At 30.6% G+C, this 17,447-nt stretch overlaps 1 long non-coding RNA gene across 13 annotated transcripts in view; it reads left to right on the plus strand.

The window, feature by feature from the left end:
* The window catches only part of LOC105229869 (complexin), a 349,701-nt gene that overhangs the window by 324,854 nt on the left and 7,400 nt on the right, over positions 1-17,447 (plus strand). For 11 of the 13 annotated variants that reach the window (XR_007421475.1, XR_007421474.1, XR_007421476.1 and 8 more), the window contains 2 exons: positions 7,988-10,269; positions 13,141-15,822. The exons of the other annotated variants lie outside the window; for them this stretch is intronic. This is a non-coding gene — a long non-coding RNA (complexin). Of the gene's footprint in view, positions 1-7,987; positions 10,270-13,140; positions 15,823-17,447 lie in introns of those variants that run through there. 13 annotated transcript variants of the gene reach the window in all.

Here is a 17,447-nt window from a genome sequence, read left to right on the forward strand (position 1 = left end):
TCACTAATAACTGGCGAAAGATAGGCATGATATTTTGCTCCAAGGCTTGAATCGAAGCAGGATTGTCCCCAAAGGCTTCAGATTTTACAGTCCGCATAAACTTCAGGAAAAAGTCCTGCGGTGTGATATCGGAAGATCGTGTTGGCCAATTAACTGGTCCGGAACGTAAAATTATCTGCTCACCAAAGTATTCTCCTATTAAACCTATAGATTGATACAAATTGCGTCGTCTTGTTGAAACCTAATATCGCCGAGATCACGGTTATCAAGGCGCGATAACGGTCGCCAATAACGATTAAGTTGTCACCAGCATCATTTTGGAAGAAATGTTAGCCGATAATTCCATCGTGTTTTCTGAATGAAATGGCACATTTGAATCGCTTTAAGTTGCCCTTGGTTCCTAATGTGGCAATTTTGTTTATTTACATACCCACTGAGGCAGAAATTGGCCTCATCGCTGAACAAAATTTGCCTCGAAAACATTGAATTTTCTTGAAAGTTTTCAAGAGCCTATAGACCGAACCGATATCGCTTGGGAGGTTGAGCGGCTTCAGTTTTTGCACAAGCTGTATTTTGTACGCTTTCAATTAAAGATCTCAACGTAAAATGTGTTAAGTCGTTTCACAACTCTGACCGAGTTGCTGCGAACGACGCCGAATCCACTCTCCACGCCCACGAAAAATCTTTTGTTGAAAGGAAATCGATCAAAGATGTGCATCATTTGGCTCTTATTAAATACGGCGATATATTTTACATGGTTTCATAGTACTTTGTACACAGTTAATTGCTCAAATCAGTAAACAGGAGCAAATATTAAACTTGTATAGGTAAAATTTTTTCTTTAAAAATTATTAAGGCACCCCTAGATCACTTAACGAAGCCGATAATAAGCTTTCAAAACTTTAAGAGGCGATCTTCAACAACTATCTTCTTAAAAGTGATCGTAACTTAAACGTACGTACAAAGAAAATAAATAATAAAATTCGAAAAGCTAACAAAGCAAACAAATGTATATTCGTATGAGCCAAAATAGCCTAAAGCGTGCCTTTATATGTAGCATATTGTAGGGTATCTCGTCTTCGCTATAAAAATTAAAATTTTTACAATATGGTGCTACAAAAAGGTCCACATTGAACCATTATTTTACAGAAAACCTAGTGATACTACATTATAGCAGCACACTTTGTTCGTACAAAGAATTTTTAGTTTGCCAATTGATTTCGCATCCTTTCTATCAGTAATTGTACTGCAATTGACTTTTAAAGAAAACTTGTTTGGACATTTTCGCAAAGTGAAGTTTTCAAAAAGTTTCAGATTGTTGCTGTCACAATTGTGTGAAACACATCACATGTGTTTCTCCAGAAATTATATGAAAGGCTAACAGATGAGCAAAGTTCGAAATTTATTGAGAAAAAGAGAAGCAATCAGCAAAGAATAGCAAGCTAACACAAAGGATGCATTGAAGCTCGAATTTCGCACTTTTTATAGAACTTTAGTCTATTGCGTGTACATAAATATGCATACAGAGACGCTCCCGTTTGGATATCAAACGAATTATCTTCCACAGAAAAAGCTTGAAGCAAATTAAAAGATTCTACACAGAAAACTTAATTATGAAGATACTTGCTGGTGCCGGCGTTGCACACATTTGTATAATACATACTAGTACTGGTAGAGATCTACTGATCAACTACAAACATATGCTAAAAAGCCGTCAGAGTGATTGAAATTTTTATGAAGCTGCAAATGAGCTTACTAATTTTCCTGCTGTCAAATGTTTAGCAAAGGCATGTGAGATTCCATTACAAATTTTGATTAAAAAGCGGGTTGTTGCTTCTATATACATGCATATGCATGAATTTGGGTGCATGATGTTCCAAAGCTGGCATCGGCTTACAATTAACGCTTGTGTATCTTCGTTAAACACCGAAATGGCCTGTCACATTTCATGACATAAAAACACCTTGTCTCGGGTACAATGAGAGGGTACTCTACTTAATTTCACTCAAATTTTTTTCAGTACCTCAGCTGCAACTACTGATACAACAATTTGCCAGAAATAAAATTCAAATAAATTTAAAGCTCCTTCTTCTCATACAAATTTAAATTAATTTGCTCGACTATCGTCACGCTTGGGGGTGCCCTTAGTCGCTTTGCGCTTAATTTATTATGTAAAATGCTACAACAGCAGCATAATGAAAAAATAATGAGTTCTTAAGTTTTACTAAAAACGCCAACGCTCCGTTCATTCATTCAAGCGCAGACAGACAACATTTCAGAGAATGCAATTGCCACTTGCTGAGCTGCTGAGCTGCTGATTTGCCGCATGACTATGGCCAACAACATGCTATAGCTGCGAACTGAGCTGTGCTTACTCAAATAGCATTGAAGGGACCAAATACGGCAAACAAATTAGAATGCCCAACAATGGCAGATCAGCTGCCATCTACATTATTTTTATCACTCGTATTCAATTATACATGTATTTATCTCATTGCAATGCACACTCACTCGCTGGAAGGCAGCACAAATGCACTGGGGCGTATACGTAATCAGAAGCAGTTTGCTTGCATTTAAATTGAAAATTTGCACTTGTTAACTATGCTATGAAGGCAACAGCAACAACTAGGCACTCAACAAGAAAATGAATAATCTAAAACGAGCAAAAACAAAAAAAAAGTTGAATGGCAACTGAAATGCAAGAATAATGGGAAACTTAAAATGAAATGAAGAAACAGCAGTTAACAAGTCTAAGTGTATATATATATATATATATATATGTGTGTGCGCAAGAGTGTAAGTGCAATTGTAAATGGCATATGCAAAGCGACACTAACAATCTGTCGTGCAAATGGGTTTTATCAACTTATCTGCCACACTCAACCAACCAAACCAACCAAGCAGCTCGCCTTGACGCATAAAGCTGCCGCACGCCGCATGCCGCACTGAGTGCCACTTGGTGTAAATTTTAAATTTAATCTCGTCGCTTGCGCAAATTAAAAGTTTTTGCGGTTGAGTGAAATTCAACAATCCGCAATTAAAAAAGCTACATCTAAAATCTTAAGCGTTCGCCTTGCTACTTCGGTGCACCGCAATCATTTGCATTTTGGCTGCTGCAGCTGTGCCAACCGCACCAATTTGCCGTGGTAGCGTTGGCTGCGCCTTGCAATGCAACTATGAAGATTTCCTTTTTCAATTTGCTTGCGAAATTCAATTAAAATTCAAAAGCTTTAAATAAACTCTTTTAGTTTCTTCTTCCAATTAGGTGCTTCTTGCCAACAACGGCTAAATTTTATTCAAACGCATTTGGCTGCACTAATTTTAAGTAAATACTTCAATTAAGACATTTCGTTGGCAAATATTGGTTTTCTATGTGGCTGCTAGCAAATGCTGAATACGTAGTTGGAGAAAGAATGTTGTAAAAGTCGACAGTATGAGAAAAAGTAGCAAAATTATCTAACTAAAATGGAAGGGATTTTAGGGTTTCGATCTGAAAAAATATGTTTGTAAAAGTTGCTGTGGGCACTATAACATGCTATGCTCAACTTCGAGAAGATATTCATGTTAAACAAAAAAGTTAAGCTTAGCAGCATCTAGTTTTCCATAGAAGAATTTGATTTTGATCGTTTAGTTTGTATAGCAGCTATATGCTATAGTAGTCCGATCTAAGCAATTTCCTCTGAGATTGCAGCACTGCTTTAGGCAATACTCTGTTCCAAATTTCGTGTAAATATCTCATCACATGAAAAAGTTCACCATACAAGCACTCATACCGATCGTTCAGTTTATATGGCAGCTATTTGCTATAGTGACCCAATATCAGGGATTCCAACAGCAGAACTGTTTCTTAGGTAGAAAAAGACGTGTGTAAACTTTCATGTTGATATCTCGAAAACTGAAAGCTCAGTTCGCGTTTATACGGCAGACGACAAATCGACTCAACTTGTCATGCTGTTCATTTATAATTCTGGGTGTGAATATTAACAAAGCTGTGTACTTTGCGGTATATAAAATATCTGATATTCGCTTCATCTAGAGACTACTCCCTGCCTATTACTGAAGCATTGCTTAGCGTAAATAAAATCACTTTTAAAGTTCTCTTAGTTCGGCCAATAACCTTCCATTGCCTTTCTCATAATTATAACACAAAAATACTATTTTCGAACACAAAAAGTAATTTTTTTCTATTAGTTATTCCATTCTCTGTCCTACATTAAAATATCAACCGCAATCACGCTAATGGCAAATGCTAATCCTATAAATTTGCAGCACTTCTGCTGTGCGCCACACCCGGGCGTATGAGTAATTTATAGCCAACTCGCCTATGGCAAAGCACGCATAATTAAATTGTTTATTGGCCTATTACTGGGCCGCAAATTCTTATTTTAAAATTCATGGCTCGTCCTTAACAGGCAAAACTGTACATTAAGTACTTATATAGCGGCCAGGTTAAGTGATTCTAAATAATGGCGTGATTTCAGGCCAACTGCTTCAAATAGCATAACAGCCTGCTGCGCCTCGACCAACAGCCCAGCTGGCCATAAATTCAAACGACTTACATGTAACATGTGGCAACGCAAACTCATTACAATTTTTCATATTTATTATAAGGTAATAAATTTGTAAGCCGGCAAATTACCATTAACGAGCCAATAAAGGAAAGGATGTCCGCGAAATTAATGAAGAAATTTATTCATTAAGCTTAAAAGAAGGAAAACATTTTGGGTTATAAAAAACAGATGTTAGTTGATAAAATTGAAGATATGATGGAAAATTTATATAGCGGTTGTGGTTAGCAAGGCGTGTACTTGCGTGTTTTTTTTTTTTGCTAGTTGTTTAATTTAGGCAATACTAGGAGTTGCCTAGAGCAAAATTTTGAGTGTAGCTTTATTCAAACAATGACTGCAGTATTCGAGTAAATATAGCTATAAAAAGAAACTATATATGGTATAATTTATGTGATATTTTTTACTACTGCTTTTAGTTCTTTAATAATTGGAGAGTTGCAAGAATATGAAATCACGTAGGTGAAGAGTTTTTTTTTAGGAATAATTCATTTTTCCAAACCGAATAAAAACCTTTAAGTTTTACATTGCAAAATAAGCTTCGAATTCGATTAGTAAATTCTTCTTTCTTCTAAATAAATTGGAAATTGTCTTAAATGAACTCTCAGAAAGCAATTTAAAGTTATATTTACTAAACTCTTAATACCTTACGAATTTTCGCTTTTTTGTTGAGAAATAGTTTTGAAAAATCTAGCACGCATTGCTGAAGTATGTTGCTTGGCACACATATAAACGCAGTTTGTAACAAAATTGCTTTACAATTGTTCCAGTACAACTACTTGTGCTGCAAATCTACTTATTGTCGCTACTTTAAGTGCAACACTGTCACATAATAAAACCATGAGTATTAATGGCGTGTTAAAACATCATTAAGCGCGCAAAATACTGTTAGTATTACTACTACTGCTAGATACTGCAACTACTCGTTACTCTTAATGCGAGTACTTACTTTGCGGACTGTAGAGCAAACAAATTGTCGCGCAAAGTGAGCTTATTCGTGTTGCACAGATGCGATAAAGTTTTAACATCAGAAGCAAGTGTGATTAAAACTATTTGAACTTTGTTCCGTGATGCTGAAAGTGGCCTTTCATTATGTATTGATATTTCTAAGTGAGATTTGTTTAGGAATTAGAAAAAAATTAAAAAAAAAAATTGAACACTGATTTCAAATATTTCAGATAAATATACTAAGTGGACATATCGAATTAGCTGTCCATAATATTAACGCAATTTATTGTATGGCAGTCACCATGTCGTATGAGTAACATCGAAGCTCAACTGTGGTATACTGTACATTAAATAAAGGCTTTATTTTCGAAGTAATAGATACGCAGCAAATTTAGAAAAAAAAAAATAAGTTAATTAAAAAAAATAAAATAAATTGAAAGAAAAATTGAAAAAAAAATATTAAATATAAAAAAATTAAAATAATAAAAAAAATAAAAAATATTTAATGCAAAAACTAAAAAATTATAAAAAGAAAATTTAATTCTAAAACTTATTATTAAAAATTGAAAGAAATTTAATAAAATAATTTTAAAATTTTATAAATATTTTATGCAAAAACTAAAAACAAATAAGAAAATAAATAAAAATTAAATAACAAAAATTCATAATTAAAAAAATTAAATACGAAAAAAATTAAAATACATTAAAAAGTATTTAATTAAAAACTTATTATTAAAATAAAAAAAATAAAAATTTGTTATAAATAACAAAAAATTAAAATAATATTTAATACAAATCCTAAAATATATAAAACAACAACAAATTATAAAAATTAATTAATTAGAAAAAAAACTTACAAAAGTAAAAAAATTTAACAAAAAAAATTTTAAAATAAAAAATAAATAAAAAAAAAAAATAAAAAAAAAATTTAATGCAAAAACTAAAAAAAAAAAAATAATAAATAACAAAATAAATAAAAATTAGTAAAAAAAAACTAAAATTAAAAAAAGTTAAACATTGAAAAACTTAAAAGTATTTAAAAATTATTTAATTAATAAACTAAGAAACTAAAAAAAGTACGTTAGGGCTTTGGGAAGGTCAATTTTGAAAGAAAAAGTCCATTGAAATAAACCTGAATATTAAAACATTAATAAACTTTTATCTAGTTATATGCTTCTATACCAGACAAATCTTAAATTTCGAAAGAACAATCAAAAACCCAGTGATATGAAATTTTAATGACTTTTTCTATTTTTGTATATGCTAATATACTAGAACAAATCTTCAAATAATTTGAAGTAAATATACAAAAATTTTTCCACATTCAGTTCATAATAAAACCTAGACTATGAGGCTCTACGAGTTAACGCGCGAATGGACTTAAAGGTCTCCAAAGTATACAAAAAAAATTTTAAACATAAAATTTAAAAAATAAATATTTAAACCCAAATTTATTAGCGAATTCTAATGCAAAATTTGATTTTTTACTATTATTTTTATGCTAGCTGTTAGTAATTTATATTAAAAATCAAAAATTAAGAACTTATTCTCACTAACAAAAAAAATTATCAACACTATATTTCTTAAAATAATTTTTACATAATTTTATATATCTTCCTACTTTTTTAATGCACTTAATTTTTGTACACTTCCTCAATCAACAACCTAACCTCACAAACAATATTCTACTCGTAGTTCTGTACTTATAATAAAAACTAAAAACCAAAGTATAATATAACTTGCTATCTATAAAACACTAATTTTATTAAGTAAATATGACTTTGAATACTAAATATTCACACATAAACAAATTTCATCATAACGAAAAAAAATACAGCAACTGAGCTTTTTCCCTCTTGCAACATGTGTGTGTACTCTTCACTATCGCTACTCCCTCAGTATACTAACTACTTACTATCTAGTACTATTGCTACTACTTTTGCTATGTAACACTCACTATCCACTCTCTCTCAATATATGTACGTATATATGTATATGTATACGTATATACCATGCACCCAAAACATTTGCGCCAGCCATAGGCCACCGGCGGTGGGCCAACCGGCTTTATACCAAACAAAAAAATAACAACAACAATCAAGGTATACGATTTGATGCGTGAATGCGTTGCGTGCATGGACCAGCAAGGAACAATTTCGAAACTCTATATAAACTTTCTTGATGTGCTCTATTGACACAACTACTACTACACTACTTGTGTAAATGTCTAAAAGTACACCGCACACAATCAACAGAAAAAATAAAAAATGAAAATAAAAAGTATTTTTAAAGAAATGAAATCAACACAGTAAACTACTTTACTACTAACTCCAAAACAACAACAATATTAAATGTTCAAACTAAAGAAATGTAAATGGTCTGGTTTTTTTTTGTGTCTTTATGTACTATTGTAGTCTATCCTACAATAACACGCTTATTTATTGCTGTTTCCATTACTCAATTTCTTCTTACAGAACTGAAAAATCAAATAGAAACGCAAGTAAATGAGCTAAAAACTCAAATAGAGGGAAAATGTGTCATGCAGTGATATGTCATCATATGATTATGAATACCAAATTATACCTACATATATAAACAAAACAAATACAACAACAACAAAATAACACAAATAAATGAAGCAAACAAATGCGTACGCAAGAAATATATAACAAAGCATAACATATATATAAACAAATATATATACTTATATATATATATATATGAAATTGAAAACATAATTAATAACGGTAAAAATGCTATAATATAACAAAAATACTCAATATATAACAAAATTACAACAACAAAAAATACTAACAACAAATTTTCCCCACTTCCCAAACAAACTTATATAATATATACATAACATAAATAAATATATATATATAAACCATATATATATATACTCAAACAACAACTGCACCAAAAGGAGGCAGCAGTAACCAAAATAAAAACCGACAACCATAACAAAGCAAACAAGCAAAACCAAAACCAAAACACCCAAGGACATACAACCAAAACGCTGAAAGCAAATGGCGCATATACTAGCGTATAAATATATACACATATAACATATAGCAAATAAATAATTACGTACTTATATACAACTAAAAGCAAGTATATATATAAATGAAAGGAGTAAATGATTAATTGTTTAAAAAGTCATTAAATAAATTAGTAAATTACCAAAAAATATTATTTCAACCAAACAATTAACACTACATTTACGCAGGATTATATATACAAATAGCAGATAACAGTAAAAATGCGAATAAATTAATAATTTCAAATACGGAAAAGATCACTTACAAAAAACACAAACAAATATATAAAAAAATAATAAAATTAAACATATTTGCGCATTGTACAGACATACTTGCCACAAATATGCGTAAATGCAGCGAAACAAACAGACACAAAGCAAATAAAATGAACCACACAATGAGCTAACGAGGAAATGTTGATAAAACACACACCGAATAAGCCACAAAAATTCAAAAAATACATAAAACCCGTTAAATAAGTGAACAAGCAACGCTGTAACGCCAGATGCGCGCCACTAAGCAGATTAAAAAAACAATGCAAGCAAAAAAATTAAATAATATTATAAAATAAAAACAAAAAACACACAGCGCACGCAATGCAAAATCCAAACAACAACACTGTCAACGAATGCTACATACGCTATTCCACTAACAACAACAAAAGCAGTGCTGCCTAAAAAACACAACAAACAATAAATACGCAACAAAAATGTGGACAACGAGCGCAGATGACAGAGAGGGAGACGCACACTTAAGAAAGAATGAAGAACACTACGCGGTAACGCACGCGAGCGTTACAAAAGTTATGTTCACCAAACGCTCGCGAAAACCGAAAGGAAAGGCTGCTGCCGAGTAGCAAAGCAGTAGCGCATGACCAAAAAAATCTTAGTAGGAATAGCGTAACAGTTTGAAAATTGCAAAAATAAAGCAGAGATGAAGTAATAAATGAAGTATGAGAGAGAAAGAGAGAGAGAGAGAGAGAGAAAGAAAACCTAAAACGAAAATGCCTTCAAAATTTAAATAAAATTTAAAATACAAAAAAAACAAAAAAATAATAAAGCAACTATCATTTAATATAACGAGTACGCAATTTTTGGCATGCATAACAACAAATATCTAATACAATAACAAATGAGACATAACAAATTGTATAAAGCACAGTAAGCGCATTGTTAGTAGCGAATTCTCAAAACAAAACAACATAAAAAATTCTATTTCACTCTGCTCTAACAGAGCCTGCAAGCCACAAGCGAAATCTATGCAAACGCAACACACTTGAAAATGTCCAAAGAAACACGCGAACTATTCGAAATGCTCGTAAAAGTCGTAACTAACCTTAAATATTCCAAAATTGCAACGTAGTTGGCTCGCTTACTTGCATAATACCACCCACACAAGTACTTGTACTCGCAAAAGACAGCGTTGCTGCGCTGAAAGCAGTCGACTATATACAGTAGTCTTATGTAGTTAAGCCAAAACTGTACGAAATTGCATTTTTGAATTGTTCGAAATTGGTGATTTGTTATTGATATTGGCAAATTGTTATTTACAAAACAAAAAAAAAAAACAAAAAACAATCTATGAAACACAAATTTCAGCAAACAACTGGCTAATCTGTACAATTTCTTTCTTTTACTAAACTCCCTCAAAATAAATAACATACACACAATGAGCCCTAACCTCTGAGATTACACTGAAACGAAGAAACTGCAAATGTAAGTAAAACGCAAAATTTTTTCCATATACATTTTAGTACTCATTAAAGTAATTTCTATAATATTTGCGTATTTTGTTGATGTGTTTTACTGATTTTAAAGGTATTTTTTACAAACTTTTTTTTTACGAAAAACAAAACATATTTTCAAACACCTCATCAAGTAACTCATGCAAACACAAGAAAGTACATATTATAAGAAATCAATTTCCATCAAAATAAGAGTAAGCAATCATTAAAAAAAATCAAATTATGAAAATATTTGTTTTGAAAAGCCACCATACCATGGACAAAAGAAAAAAAAGTCAAAAAAGTTCCAAAAAAAACAACAAAATTTTAAAGCATAAACTTCTTATCACACTCCAGCATAAAACCGTTATAGCAAATCCCATAAAATACATTCAATTCTCTGAAACATACCCATAATATCGACTATCCACACAATACTTATATAAAATCACTCCATCATTCAACCGTTCATAGGCAGTAATACTTAGCCAGCCAAGCACATATATAGTACCATTTATAGGAGTTAATAGTCTTAATTAAATAATTAATATAAATAATGTATTCATACGATTCTGTTACTGCCAACATATGTAGCTCTGTTCGCCCAGCAAATCGCCAGAGCGTTTATGTTTTAGGCAGCAAAACAGATTTAAGCAAATTTGTGATAGATAATAGCTAAACACAACCGAGAAATCTTTTGAAGAAAATAACAAAATAATGCACCACTCAAAACCCCGCCTACATTTCTGGATAAAGCACTGAACACCACAAAGCATAAGTATACCCAAAAATAGTCCAGCAAAAATTATGCATACTTTAAACCTTTAATAAAAAAATATTTTCTAGTATTGTAGCATAGACTTCGTACTAATTGTACCAAAAATACATATATATATATCTGTGTAGTAAAGGAAAAAATTGTAAAAATTAAGTAGTTTGAGAATTTATGCCATTATATAATAACATACAACAGTATGTTTGTATTGTATGTCATAGGTTGTAAGTCAAGTGCGCAAGTGCAGCTGTGATAGGTTTAAGCAAAATATTTAACCTATTCATCGAACGAAAAAACAGAAAATTTTAGGTAAAAACTTTCAGCAAGTTCTTCTTTAACTTAGAGACATTATTTTTTTGGCATAAATGTGACATTAAGTGGCTGCGTAACTCATAAAGCATGCGATATATTTAAATTTAATTATATGATAATATGATTTACTAGTCCTTCAAGGTTCATGCTTTCGATGGATGATTTTTTTCTTCACCGCCAAGAGAAGAAATATAACAATGTCTCAGTTATATAGTCGTATAAGAAACTAGAATTTCACATATTATGGTTTTCTAGTCCCGAAACGTATTTTCATCCTTTCATTGAACGATTATTTTTCTTCAGCATTTGTCCTAAGCGCCCTAGTAGTCGCACAAATAATATCGAAATATGCCTATGTAACGTTTCTCTTATCCAGAAACGAGTTTTCATCCTTTGGATGAATGGTTATTTTTCTTTACCTTTTGCGTTTAAAACACGGAAAGTCATTCGAAACTAATTTAAACTATTTCAATAATTTTCTAACAATACATCCATTGGATGAAACCTTACTTATCTGTAGCGTTTAATTAGCACACTCCAAAAATATTCAAAAGACTATTTTGAAGGCATTTTGATGAGTTTTTTAAATACCTTCACTTTTGGACAGCTTGCGAAAGAAGTATGAAAAGAAATCATTCTGAAGTTTTTCTAAAACTTTTCCTTGATTTATATTCCAAAAAAAAATCTTTTGATTATCCCACAAATCAAGGCAAAGACTCCTCGGATCTCACACTTTTAGACATCCAGGGGAAATAACGGCAATAGAAATAAAATATCTAAGCAGATTTCGGATAGTTTGAGGGCGTTTTTGCCGGTAGCTATTATAGCTAATATTCAACTTCAGAAGTACTTGGTAGGCACCACGAAGCACTTTGCATAGTAGTCCAAGTGTGATTTCCATGCAGCATCGCGCGGTATCAGCCAACCACCCTAACCTAACCTCGCATAGCCCATCTTTCTGTCATTATTCCTTCTTTATTTCAATCAATTAAGCGAGCTTAGTGGATTATCTACACAACTCATACGAATTATAAATCACAACTCATCTTGTTTCATAAACAACGAATATTTCATAAATTTTTGTATATAAATGTTTGTATATATAAACTCTTACATTACGTTTATAACAGTAAATATGCACATAAACATTTAATATTTATTGCACTGCTGCACATAAAACAGCGCTATAAGTATGTATGACTTGATTATATACTATATAGTTATATATAAGCATACCTCGCGCCACATTTTTCATAAATACATGTTACATTATATATAATATATACATATATATTATACATATATATGTATATATATAACGGCAACGGTGCATGTTTTTCTTTTACAATTTTCATCACATACATACTACTTATATGCCGTTGTGGCAAGTAATTTTTTTGTCACATTTCGATTTTTTATTCATATATAATTAACGTATTACATATATATACTCTATATATACATTTTATAACATAAGCATATTAATTATATATATACTATACGCTATATACAAACTTAAACTGACATAAAAATATATTTATCAATGTCACTTACTATCTCTTTTTTCTCTATTTTCTTTATCTTTCTCTCTCTCTTTCTCTTTTCCTTGCTGTCACTCGTTTATTTTCGACAATTTAATTGTGCTAATTGTAAAAAACAAAAATAACAACAACAACAATAACAAAACCATTAATGATCTCTATGTGAATGTGTGTATTTATTACTAAATGTTTTATGCTCTTGCAATATGTGTAACTGTTATGCGCTAATAAGTAGTCTATATATTTGAAAACATACAATAAAAAAACGTTGCATAAATAAAACAAGCTCGATTGTGAGGCTTATTGCAATTGAAGCTGAAATTATGTACATATGTATGTGTGTTAAGAGATAAGCCAAACAAATGTAAACGACAACAAATCACAAATATTATGACATGCCCGTGCACAACAACAGCAACAACCACTAGAGTTACAACCACAAAATGGCTTGAACCAATTGCCACCACTTTACTACTCAACACTTCGATACTCTATGCGGAATGGTGCATACGCAACCGGAAGCACACTCACACAAGGATTGCCACACAAGCGTCATATAGTCGTACATAATGCAATGCTATATAATTAGTATAAAATTTACATGTATAAGTCTATCTGCGCCTTTTCTCAATGTTATCCAGAGTATACATTTGATGGTGTTTTTTTGGTTGTAGGCCATGGTGCTTTTCATGCTTATTATATGTGATTAGTCGCGATTTTTATGAGGTCACGTGGCTTACATATGTGTAAAAGCTTGAGTTTATAAATTAATCCATTGAAGAATAGGGAGAATTTTGAGATGTTGTGTAGCTTAGTGAGAGAAATATGCAGGAAAGCAAATTTGTACCAAAATTCGATCGAAATTCATCGCAAAGATGAATATACAAATTATCTGCTGGAAATGATGGCCACACAGTCCATATAAAAATATATGCGTTACGAGCCTTTCAAAATCCATAGTGCAATAAACACAAGAAAATGCATCTAATTGCTGAAATTCACAGCTTCTCGAACAAAAGTTGTATAAAATATATTAGCTCCTATTCAAAGAAAAGCTTTACATAGGAAGTATCTCATAGAACGTTGATTTTGAAAACCAAATTCTACTTATACATCTTGTCTTCATTTTTCACACTCTTGCTCTAACTATTTCTCTCTCTCTCTCGCTCTTCTGTAAGCAAATTTCATTTAGGTTCTTGTATTTGCTATACAAAAAATGGGTTAGGAACTAGGCTTGTGTGTAGTATTAAAGACGTTGCTAGTTGCAGGAATAAAAATATCAAATATTTAACTAACAACAAAAGATGTGGCAACTTGTATCCACATAATTTGCTATGTACACAAACAGTTGTGTTAGCTTATATAGGACAAATTTGTTATTTGTTTTTTAAAAATACTGAAAATACATAATTGTTAAGCGCTTTTCTTGTTGATTTTAGTTAAATGTTATTTAATTTTAGTAAGAAAAAATATATTATGTTACATATTAGTTAATGAAAGGTTATTAATTAATTTTAAATCAGGTTGGATTAAGTTATCAACTAGCAAAATCTGATACATATGAAAGCTGCTCTTAAAAAAAAACTTTACTAATGAAAAGTCAGCAACAATAACAAAAAAGTCACAAAAACTGGTAATACGACACATATACAAAACAATAGCAGACAAAAGGGCAGGCGGTCGCAAAATTAACAAATCTTTTTTTATTCAAAAAAAATTGTTCTTTTTTAATTTATTTTTTTTTTATGTTAACTTTTTTTATTTTTTTTTGTTATTTTTATTTTCTTGAACAAACTTTTATGCAAAAAATCCAGTTAATTTATTCATTCATTTTCCCTCTATATCTATTTCACTTGTTTAAATCGTGAAATACAATTATTTTATATAAATTTTTTTATTTTTTTTTAGTATTATTTTTTTATATTATTTTTTTATGTTATTTTTTTTATTATTTTTTTTATACATTTTATTATATACATATTTTTTTATTATGTACTTTGATTTTTTACTGCAACGCTCTTGCTGCCTTTGCCTCTTAAAAATCTAAAAATGAGCTCTGCATGTATGTTTGTTATAAAAAAAAAGAAAAAATAATAATAAAAAATCTAGCATATGTATTTATTGTATGTACTGTATAAAAAAATATTTCTTTAGCGCAATGTTTAGAATTGTTGTTTATGGCTTTGTGATGTATTATAGTATGATACTTATGAACAAAAATAAGAAACAAAACTAAATAACGCTCTCGCTTAAACTAAAGAGTCAACGAAATCGAAGGAGCCAAACAAAAGTTTCAGAAATCAGTAAAAAAAAAATGTTGTCTCTATTAAATACACTAGTTTTGTTAAAAACTTCCTGCTAACAACAACCAAATATAAAAATATACCGCAGTATGCGTATTATTACATATGACAAACTCCGAGAAAGCTACAGACAATTTTTAAAAAACTATGCAAAACTCCTTAAAACATAATTTATACCTTCAAATGAAGTTATCTAACATATTTTCCTGTATACACATCCAAATAAACAAAATACTGTATAATTTTTTGGAAAACCATCAAACCTTTACGACTCTCAAGCAGTCTGTTGCTACAAATATTCGAATAAACTATAACTACCCACATCTCTTAGCACAATAGTTACTTAGAGCGCAAAACAAAACTACTAAAAAGTCTTAAATACCCTCAAGAATAATATGTTTTGGTGAATATTCTAATATGAAAATTACAAAAATCTGATTTTTTTCTTTTTTTAGTAAAAAATTTAAAACCTTCTATTTAATAATGACTCCTAAACTACTAAAGCTTTACATACTTGAAACAACCTTCGAACCCTTAACTTTCATACTAGAAATTATTTATATAATATAGAAGCTGATATTAAAAAAATATATATGCAAAATAATGAGGAAAATATACAAAACGAAGCAGAGAGCGCTGGCATAAATTAGGTGAAGCCAAAAAACAGAGATGTAATAAAAACCAAACAACAGCAAACGTATTTGTTGTAAGCCTTCTTCATTTCATTTGAGTGAAGTGCATAAAATATATATATATATATATATAAATTCAAGTATATACATATGTATTATATAGAACAATTTAAATAAAAACAAAAATTTAGGCAAAAATTAAAATGTAAAAAAACACACCACACAAAAACTTGAACAAACACACAGACCCATATACATAAATTAAATTGGCATAACACACACAGACAGAAAAAAGCGAAATTTGTAAATGTATTTTGAAATGTGTGTAAAATAGTATGTGAAATGCATGAAAAACATATAACAAGTGTTACAACAAACCAGCACGAGGCTAAAAATGCAAATACTTTTACAACAAAGCAGCATGTAGCAAACTAAAACACACTTACATACAAAGCAAACAAAATAAACGCAACTAAAACTTACCCAGATCCGAACAAATTAACAACAAAAGTCTAAACACACATTTATACAAACACAAACATACATATATATTATAGTGAGCAGTTGGTAGTAGACCAACATTCCAACACACGAGCAGATACAAAAAAAAATTGCTAAAATAACAGAAACAAAGCCAAGCAAAAACAAGCTCATAAAAATACATACATGGCAAAATGTGAAATACAAAACAAGAAGAAAATGAAAATGAAAAAACAAAAAACAGAAAAACAAAAATGATGTTGCATTAATTAAATTGTTACTTTGAAAATTTAACAAACAAAAACAAAAAAACAAAAAACTTAAATAAAAATTATATAAACTAAAAACAAAATCTGAATGTGGTTCTTTTATTTCTTGACGTACTCGTATACTACTGCTACTTATTTACTCTCTCTTTAACTATCTTAGCCTATACATGCATTATTAAAAACTGCAACAAAAACACCTATGCGACTGGCTTCCACTTGCTCGTCTACTTTCACTTAAAACTTGTGTACATATGTATTTGTGAATATTTTGTTACAACAACTCCACATACATGTACATTTTATATACATATGTATATTTCTGCTACCATTTGTGGTTCCCCAAGCAAACGAGAAACTCATTCAAAAAAATGTCACTCATACGTCATGACGTACCTTTTAAGGTTTATTTACGCTCATCAACATTTTCAGAAACTTATTGAGTGATTTCTTATACCTTCTCCTTCCACAGCCCAACAGAACTGAAATATCACTCATACGCCATGGTGTTCTCTTACAGGTTTGTTTATTTCGTTTGCTTATCTCGCTGTCTTTCACTTAGTACCAAACCAAAAAAATATAACTCATACGTCACGGCGTACTCTTTTAGGTTTATTTATTCTCAGATACTGATAAATTTCGTATACTTTCTCTTTCCACCTGTTAAAAAAGTCGATTAGTACTAAAATAGCACCCATACGCCATGGTGTACGCTTTGTGGTTTGTTTCTTTCGATCAGAAGATCCAAGCTGGAACTCAGCACTAGTTTTTTAAAGGAAACTTAAAACAACTTCTACTTTTCATTTAAAACCTACTTGTCTTTACAACTCGACATAATTCTTGCGTTCCTCAACAAATCTT

This window comes from Bactrocera dorsalis, chromosome 2 (genome assembly GCF_023373825.1).
Source record: "Bactrocera dorsalis isolate Fly_Bdor chromosome 2, ASM2337382v1, whole genome shotgun sequence".
Classification (NCBI taxonomy): domain Eukaryota; kingdom Metazoa; phylum Arthropoda; class Insecta; order Diptera; family Tephritidae; genus Bactrocera; species Bactrocera dorsalis.